At 42.4% G+C, this 10,122-nt stretch overlaps 1 long non-coding RNA gene across 1 annotated transcript; it reads right to left on the bottom strand.

The window, feature by feature from the left end:
- Positions 1-3,747: 3,747 nt before the first annotated feature.
- On the bottom strand, positions 3,748-9,463 carry LOC122552451 (uncharacterized). The gene is made up of 4 exons (XR_006312403.2): positions 9,367-9,463; positions 9,140-9,262; positions 7,018-7,077; positions 3,748-5,828 (listed from the first exon to the last, which is right to left on the bottom strand). It is a non-coding gene; the product is annotated as an uncharacterized LOC122552451 (long non-coding RNA).
- Between the last annotated feature and the right edge of the window lie 659 nt (positions 9,464-10,122).

Here is a 10,122-nt window from a genome sequence, read left to right as displayed (position 1 = left end):
ATGATTGACGGTGCAGCACTCCTTTTGGACTGTGGAGATTGGTTTCTGGCCATTACACCCCAACCTTCTTCTCACAGCGTTTTGGAAGCAGGAGGCTACAGATTTCTGGGATGTTGGGGTAAGAGTGCCAGGGAGTGTTGAAAGAACACACAGGATGCGGGAGTGCCTTTGTTGGAATGTGCCAAAGTGACGTGTTCCCACCGAGTTCCAAGTAAGTGAAAATCTCCATGGGTGTTCCGAGGAGAAGTGGCAAATTGAAAAGTAGGTATAAACAGTGTGCACCCAGCCATAGGACAGGGCCACGGATAAGAAAATGAAACTGCTGGAATCAGACCCACCCTTACACTGGCAAACACACCCAATAACAGACAATTACACAGGCTTTGGAGATATCCGCGGCTACTCTGTTACACCCACCAGAATACATGCTGGGTATTTACATACTGCGAAACAGGCAGCTTTAAGTTGCAAGAACAGGGCGTTTTAGGCAACAGGCTTTGTCTTGCATAAGAGAAGGTAATAATATCACAGGATTGAGTGGGCGCTGATAAACCATTTAAACTTAATTCTCTGAACTCTTCCCAGTGCCTTTATTATTCCTTACTTCTATATCTTTTAATCAATATGTTCATGCATGTTGTGACGTATTGCTGGAGCTGGTGGGACTTGAACCTAGACCTTCTGGTCCATAGGTAGAGGCGCTACAACTGCACCACTTTTATTCTTATATTGCCAGTAATTTCTTGGGTGATGTTCTCTATAAAGCTATGCTGGACTTTCCATTCCTGTAATATGTTCATAGCCTGCTATTATCTATTAACATGTACAGGTTTAATTCCTTGGTCCGTTCCTAACCCCCTGATCTGCTGCAATGCTGCAATTCCAATTGCTCAATGCCTGAGGGACGGATTCTCTGATTCTATCCTCATTACTTTGGCCCGTTCAATCTACCGCTTTGACCACCTGTTCTAATATGCCTAAGGAGCATCAAAGTTTAACATTCCAGCAGGACATCTTGGAATATTTTATTGCAGTATATTAAAGACACTGTACAAACACAAGATCTTGTTGTGTCTCTTGTGCATCCTCCCATACCCATCCTCTATCCCACCACGATCATAAAAACACAAGTGGCTCATCTGACCCTTCGAGCCTGCTCCGCCATTCAATAAGATCATGGCTGATCTTTTCAGCTCCACTCACCCGCCCACTCACCATAACCCTTAATTCCTTTACTGTTCAAAAATCAATCTATCTTTGCTTTAAACACATTCAACAAGGTACCCTCAACTGCTTCACTGGGCAGGGAATTCCTCAGATTCACAACCCTTTGGGTGAAGAAGTTCCTCCTCAGCTCAGTCCTAAATCTGCTCCCCGTTATTTTGAGACTATACCCCTAGTTCTGGTTTCACCCACTAGTGGAAACAATCTCCCTGCTTCTATCTTATCTATTCCCTTCATAATTTAATATATTTCTATACAATCCCCCCATCCTTAAATTTCAGTCAGTATAGTCCCAGCCTACTCAATCTCTCCTCATAAGACAATCCTCTCAATTCCAGAATCAACCTAGTGAACCTCTTCTGTACCCTGTCCAGCACAAGTACATACTTTCTCAAGTAAGGAGACCAAAGCTTTACACAGTACTCCAGGTGTGGCCTCACCAGCACCCTATATAGCTGCAGCATAACCTCTCTGTTTTTAAACTTCATCCCTCTAGCAATGAAGCAATCATCCTCTGAGTCTCATTATTAATGGAAGTGCCTTTAATCACCCAGACTTAATGCCCTGAAATTCCCTCTCTAACTCTCTCCCCTTCTCCATCTCTCTCACTCCTCCTTTAGATCTTCATTGAAACTCCTCCAATTCTTTGCTTGTGCATCACCTCTTAATTTCTCCTTCCATGGTTTGGTGACCATTTTTGTCCTGTGAAGCACCTGAGACATTCTTTCAACATTGAAGATGGCCTGTTGGTACCAATTGGTGTAGTTACTCCCTGTAATAATTTTGGGGCATTTGGCAATCTTCTTACATTGTTAGGATTTCAAATAATCCTAAAATATTAAGCAACAGTAGAATAGTGGCTATGCCACCAATAACCCAGGGACATGACTTGATGATCAATAAATTGTGAATTAAAGTCTAGCCTTGGTAATGGCAACCATGTAACTATCTAACTTGATGTAAAATCCTTTCTGATTCTCTCAGAAAGGATTTTACATCAAGTTAGATAGTTCTTAAGGGAAGAAAATCAGCCATCAATACCCAGTCTGAGATGTGTGTGAATCCAGGCCCATGGGAAGGTAGTTGGGTCTTAATGATCTTTTAAAGTTGTTGAACAAGCCCCTCATTTGTCATGAAGACAGCTCACCACCACCTTCTGAATGATTGTTATGAGATGAGCACTAAACATTGATTTTGCCAGCAATACTCATATCCTATGAGCAAATAATAAAGAAAATCCATCATTGAATGATAAAGCAAAAACTAGATTTAGTGCAGCATAAAACATTTACATAATTGCCAACTTACAGACTCTGTTTTAGAGATACACCTTGCCAGTTTGAATCTAATTGATTGTTTAACTGAAACATTGACACATGTAAGAAAATTTGTAAATGTTCCTACACAGCTAGCAATTACTCATATTAAATTCAGGATTTACTTCTTCTTGTCATATATATATAAAGCAAGTTATTTCCTATATTATATAACAAAGTGCTGTTCCCTAGGTTACGGATAGAGCCCATTGTCCCAGAATGAGGTATCCTCTTCATTGTTCAAGTCCTACTTAAGGTTGAAAATTAATTCTCTGGTCACTGTTAAGAGCAAACCCATAAGAAAATTCATAACGGCATAAAAATTATAGAATCACTACAGTGTGGAAGCAGGCCATTCTGTCCACACTGACCCCCAAACAGTGTCCCACCCAGAACTACCCCATCCCTGTAATTCCCATGGCTAATCCACCTAACTTGCACATCATTGGATTGTGGGAGGAAACAGGAGCACCCAGAGGAAACCCACACAGACACAGGGAGACTGTGCAAACTCCACACAGACAGCCACCCGAGACAGGGATCGAACCTGGGTCCCTGTGCTGTGAGGTAGCAGTGCTAACCACCGTGCCCATCATCTGTGTTTAAATTCCTGTGTTTATTTTTCAGCACTTCCATTCATTAGTTGACTTACAGATAGGAAAGAAAGGTTCTATGATGGGAGTGCAGTGTTATGAGTATGCAGCTGTGTACTTAAACCTTCTGGATTATGCCTGGCCACAGTTACTAACCATAGCCCTCCTGTTCCCAAATTGTGACTCGCAAACCCCATTTGGGTAACAAGAGTCATGGATATCAATGGCAGTTAGATAGTTTCTTGAACAACCTGTTCAGCCATGTTATTACACACCTCTGCAGTAGCTGGGCCTTGAACCCAGGCTTCTTGGATCAGAGATGGGGACAGTACCACTGCACCCGAAGAACCCTAAGCAATGGCAGCCATGGACTGAGGACTAACTCCTTGCAGCTGCAAACCCCCTTTCAATCCTCTTTGTTTAGTTGGTGGATGTGGCCTAATGGACTTCTCCTGACGTCCCATGGCTAGTGCAGAAACAAGCTCATAAATGGGTAGTGGCTCTTTCTGAGTGTAGAAAATCTGCTTTTTCAACACCTTGTACCCAGTCCCCCACCCCTCTCCAACATACTCAACTCCTCTTTTTTCCCCCTACTTGTCAACAAATGAAGCCCCTCCATCCAACAGCTGAAACCTCCATCTGACTCCTCAACCAACCCTCTCTCAAAACTCCAAGTGTTCACTCTGGCCTCGCACCCAGTCTTGATGCAGGGGTCACACTAGGAAAAGATCTTGGAATGCACTGTCCTATTGTACTGACAAGGCCAACAAATTGCAATCATATAAAGAAGGACTACCATAAGGCTTCTCATTCTTGTAAGATATTAATTGGATCACAAGTGGAGTACTTGTAATTCCTATTTAAAAAATGATAGACATGCATGACAAGGGTTGCAAACAATATGTACTCAGGTGCACAATTAGGTTATTCCCATGAGGATAAACTGAATGGGATTGCTTTTATCCAGAAAAGTGAAGACTGAGTATCACCCATTGGAGATCCTCAAAGGTTCTGATAGGGTTGGCTTCAAGAGGTTGTTTGCTACCATGGGAGAAAGGGGGATTCCAGAACTGTAGGGGCTATAGATACAAGCACATCATGTACAAATCGGATTTGGTGTCCTACGGAAACTTTGTTAGCCAGATAAGGTGGAAAGCATAATTAGAATAGTGTAGCACAGAAGGAGGCCATTCGACTCATTAAGTCCGTGTTGGCTTTTCAAATATTTATCCAATTTTCTGTTAAAGGTTGTGATTGAACCTTATCAGGAAGTGCATTCCAAATCCTTACGACTCATTGATTAAAAATATTTTCCCTCCTGTCACTACTGTTTATTTTGCCAGTCACCTATGGCCCTTGTCGACCCTTCAGCCAGTGGGTACATTTCCTTTTATCTATTCTATGTAAATCATCCCTGATTTTATACACCTCCATCAAGTCTTACCAATTGAGTGGTCAGGTTTTGGGTTGCACAGCCTATAACGATGATAACCATATAGGTCCTGCCTTCTCAACCTCATCCCTCACCTGAAGCATAATGACCCTTAGGTTAAACCACCATCATTTGTCTCTTGCTAAGGAGAGAGCAGCCTATGATCCTATGGGACTATGGCAACTTTGCTTTTACTATATAGATTCAGAAGTTTCTGTGCCCTGTAATAAATACTGATCTGCTATTCCTTGCAAGAGAATAAGTGAAGGTTTGTGTTATAATTTGATTTCACTTACATATCTCCCAGCCTTGCCCTAAAATAAAGACTTGACAGCTGCCCCATCTGTTTCATGTGAAGGTTTCTGAGAATAACACTGCATTGAGCAAACTTAAAGCCTCAAGCAACAAAAGACAACTTGTCACGGAAACTCCTGGCCAAAGCATCTAACTGGGTCACATTAAGCAACTTCTTTAACCACGCATCAGTTACTCAAGATAGGGTGATGGAAAGTGCAGAGGCTATTCATCCGCACTAAGCAACATGTTTCAGATATGGTGCAATTAATTTACTTTAGATATTTTCAAAACAACCTGTTCAGAGATATTATTGCACACTCCTGGTACAGGAACCTGGACTTCCTACCTCACAGGCAGGGACACTACCACTGTACCACATGACCCTAGTTTATTAACTTTATACCATCCTCATTAAGTGAAATGAAGCTCACAGCTATTGGTCAGCTCTTGTTGCACTACTTAAAACCTACTTCTTTGACCAAGCTTTTGGTCATCTTGCCTAATATTTCTTACGTGTCTCACTGTCAAATTTTGTTTGATGGTTGTTCCTTTGATCTACTACATTAAGGGAACTATACGAATGGTGGGTGTTGTTCCTTTCAGAAATTGTGTGACTTCTGTAAAGTTAAATTTAAGTTCTGAAGTCTTCCGATTGTTCATTGATATAAGCATGGAGAAAAGCAAAGCAGGAATCCCCAGAATAAAGTGTCCATTGGTGTAGGCCGGATTGGCACAACTGGCTTTAGCTCAGAAAGGAGTACTAATTTGTAACTTTTACTATCTAGAAGATCAAAGGCAGGAGATGTGAGGGAACACAGTCATCTCCAGGTTACACACTACGTGAATTTGGAAACGCATTGCTGTTTCTTCATCGTTGCTGGGTCAAAATTCCGGCTGCCATACTCTGAGTATCCGTACGTCACACGGACTGCAGTGGTCAAATGAATGCAGCTCATCACCGCCTTCCTGAGGAGTGTGAGAGTATGGAAAATAAATATCAGCTTTGCCAAAGATGCTGCACATCCTGAGAAACTTATTTTCACCTCCTGTTCATTTTTCCAAACCATTAGTGTTGAGAGTAGAATTTTGAGAGATAGATTTAGCACAATAATAAGTGAGGTGAGATAGACCTCTCGATTGTAAACCGAGACAGGCCAATAGAGGAGCTTTACTGCTGCTCTGCATGTGAGGTGTTTGTGTTCCACTGGCACAACTGGAACTTGATCAGGTGGGCTGATGGGCCGAGGAGAGGCGGATAGCATTTAATTTAGATAAATATGAGGTGTTGCATTTTGGAAAGGCAAACCAGGGCGGGAATTGTATCCATAATAGCAAGGTTCTGGGGAGTGTTGCCAAACAAAGGGACCTTGGGGTAAAGGTTCACAGTTCCTTGAAAATAGAGTTGCAGGTAGTGAAGAAGGCATTTAGTATGCTTGCCTTTTTTGGTCAGTGCATTGAGTATAGTAATTGGGATTTCTTGTTGTGGCTGTACAGGACATTGATTAGGCCACTTTTGGAATACTGTGTTCAGTTCTGATCTCCCTGCTATAGGAAGGATGTTACTCAACTTGAAAGGGTGCAGAAAAGATTTACAAGGATGTTGCTGGGACTGGAGGGTTTGAGCTATAGGGAGAGGCTGAATAGGGTGGGGGCTATTTTCCTTGGAGTGTCAGAGGCTGAGGGGTGCCCTTAAAGAGATTTATAAAATCATGAGTGGCAATGGATAGGGTGAATAGCCAAGGTCTTTTCCCCAGGATAGGGAAGTCCAAAAACTAGAGGGCACAGGTCTGAGGTAAGAGGGGAAAGATTTAAAAGGAACCTAAGGGGCAATATTTTCGCACAGAAGGTGATGTGTGTATGGAATGAGCTGCCAGAGGAAGTGGTGGAGGCGAGTACAATTACAATGTACTTGAATAGAAAGGGTTTGGAGGGATATGGGCCAAATGCTGGCAAATCTGATTCAATTAATTTAGGCTATCTGGTTGGCATGATATGAATTGGACCGAAGGGTCTGTTTCCGTGCTGTTCGGCACTATGAGTCCGTGACACAGACCAGAAACAAAGAGAGCGGACTCATTATACCAGGTATCTGTTGAGATTTTCTCTTTCTGGGAATTCCCTGGCACCTACACAGAGAGTGCCATTACCTGCTTACCCTGGTGAGGTGGGAGGGGGAAATCCAGAGCTTCCATCTCAATTTCCTCTGACGATATATCTGTGAATGGCAAAAGATATGAAAAAACAATGAGTTGTTGTGATCTGGAAAATACTGCATGAAGGAGCAGGGGTAGCAGGTTCAATGGTAACTTTCTAAAGGGAATGGGATAAATATTTGATAAATAAATATTTGCAGGGCTTTGAGGAGTGGAACTGATCATTCAGGCCTGACACAGGCATTCAAGGATGAATAGCCTCATACTGCTTTACATTGTTCTATGATTTAATCTCAATATCTGCTGAATACCCCAATGTTGTTATATCTACATTAGAATTTATCTACAGGCCTTTACTAACCAGGGTGTCCTTGATTAGGTTGTCAACTCTGGCTCTATGTGTTTTGTCATGAGATTTTGTCATATGACTGCCTAACCTTTAACCTTCCCGTCTCCAATCTGCACAACTCTCATTAATTAATCATGTGCAAAGGCTTTAGGCTGATTATGAGGGACATGATAATCTGAGAAATTCTTATTTTTAGCTCTCAAAGTGCTCTTTTTAATCCCTTGAAATGACGTTTTGATTATGTGAACTTCTAGTAAGTGTTTCATGCTCAAAACACTAGCCTGCCTTTGTCTTCTTCGCATTCTGACTGACCTTCTGAGCATTTCCAGCATTTTTAGTTTTTATTTCAGTTTCCAGTACTTTCTTGTTATTATTCTTATGAGTATATTCTTGTTGTGGTATAACAAGGTCATTGATGTTTTACCAACAGACAATGCTATCACTTTGACACACATTTAGCAGTATTGTATCTCTTTAGCATAACACTCGCTGATATAAGGTTTGTCTTTAGCTCCTCACTAATATAGAAACTATACAAGTACAGTCCCCAAACACCCCTTACTGTAACACTCTCTGATCTACAATAGCATCCATTTCATACCATTTGTGGCCCCTTCTCTAATACAGAAACTATTCAAACTCCCTCTGTAACACGCAGACGGAGGAAGGTAGTGAGCAGAAGATGGAGAGAAGCGTTTTGGTCTGGTTAAGCTGCTGTGTTTGCATGCCATCCTGTCACAGACTCAATTTCATCAATTTTAATTTCTGCAGCATCTTGCCTGGGAAAAAAAGTGACTAGGGAGCACCTTGAAAATACTAATGCTCTTCTGAAGAACTCTTGAAAGCCGTTCTTCTTACATATTTCCAATGCTCTTTCCCCTACCATCATTGGATGAACCCTTCAGATTACCGAGACTTTGACCTCCCTGAACCTCCCCACCTTGCTTGCCTCCTGTAAAGTGCTCCTTAAAATGTATTTTTGAGCATATCGGTGGTTGCGTGTCCTAAATTAAAATAGGAGACAGTGAGGTCTGCAGATGCTGAAGATCAGAGTTGAGAGTGTGTTGCTGGAAAAGCACAGCAGGTCAGGCAGCATCTGAGGAGCAGGAAAAATCGACATTTCGGCCCAGAGCCTGATTCCTGATCAAGGGGTCCGGCCTGAAACGTTGATTTTCCTGCTTCTCAGATGCTGCCTGACCTGCTAAATTAAAATAACCTTGCTCCTGGAGTAGGGGGTGAGTTTCTAACACAGACTACACCTCCCTACCCAACACCCAACCAGAATTAAAATCAAGAGTGTTACTTTATGGCTGTCACTCTAACCACGGTTATTGCATCAGTCTGTTCCTTGAGCACAAAGCACCCTTGTATCATATATATGTCCACCAGTGTCCTTTAAGGAAGAAACTGCCATCTTTACCTGGTCAGGCCTACATGTGACTTCAGGCCCATGGCAATATGGTTGATTCTTAACTGCCCTCTGGGAAATCAGGAATGGGCAATAAATGCTGGCTTAGACAGAGATGCCCTCATCCCGTGAATAAATTGTTAAAAATGTGTACCAACGACAAGATGCACTGGAAAAATTCACCATGGCTGGTTTAACAGCACCTTGCAAACTCTTGACCACTACCACTCCAAAGGACAAAAGCAGCAGAAGTGTGGGAGTACCACCCCACTGCACATTTGCTTCCAAGCCGCAGGCCATCCTGACTTGGAACTACATCAATGTTCCTCTACTGTTGCTGCATCAAAAAACTTTTGGGTGTACTTACAATATATCATCAGTAATGGTTTAATAAGGCACCTTCTCAAGGGCAGTTAGGGATGGGCAACACATACTGGCCTAGCCGGCAACGCCCACATTCCTCGTTTACTAATGTTTCAAACTCCAACACCTAGGAAAGAAGTAGACTAATTTCATCAACATTGTAATCCTGTAATTGTTCGAGAAACCAAAGGGTGGTTTTTAAAGTACATTTAAATAGTTATATTTACAAACCAGAGTCTTGATCCATGTGTAGAAATCTTAACAGAAAATTACAAAAATAGACCAGCCTCCGTAATTTTAGCAATTTCCAAAGCAACTGAGGGCCAATCCAGTACGTTCTGATGTGTACTCACCGTTGGAATGTAGGAACTATAGCAGCCAATGTACACACAGCAAACTCCCACAAAAGGTAATGTGATAACTAATGTATCAGGATATTGTTTCAGGGCCAAAGACAGACCCGTCATAAACCGGCTGCTTTTCATCAAAATAATTCAGCAGGATGTTTTACATCCACCCATGTGGACAGAGGGAGAATTGAAAGTCTTGCCTGTGCGTCCAACTGTGCAGCACTCTCTCAGTAATGCATTGATGGGTAAGACGAGAGATCATGCTCAGGTCTCTGAGTTGGGACTTGAACCTGCAATTTTTGGGGTTGAGCCACGGGCCAGGCTGGAGGCTGCTGAGTATGGGTTGGGTGTCAGAGGATGAATCACAAAGGAGGGGGGTGCTTTATTTGACAAGTCCATCGTGAAACTTGGCTTGCCTGGCCAGGGCTGTTATCAGGAATATGGTCAGCACATGGCTTTGAAATCGGGCCAGAGTGGAATTCAAGGTCGGTTATGCAACACATTCGGGAGTATAATAGGAGATCGATGCGATTTCACCCACCCTTAGTCTCCACGAAGATCACATTTTACTTGTGATGTGGAGGTGCCGCTGTTGGACTGGGGCAGACAAAGTTAAAAATCATAGTCCAGCAGGTTT

The sequence above is a fragment of the Chiloscyllium plagiosum genome, unplaced genomic scaffold (assembly GCF_037043375.1).
Source record: "Chiloscyllium plagiosum isolate Xiang-an unplaced genomic scaffold, Cpla_swu_hap1 HiC_scaffold_45, whole genome shotgun sequence".
NCBI lineage: Eukaryota > Metazoa > Chordata > Chondrichthyes > Orectolobiformes > Hemiscylliidae > Chiloscyllium > Chiloscyllium plagiosum.
Note: the sequence above shows the minus strand (reverse complement) of the source record. Positions and strands in the feature narration are given on the sequence as shown.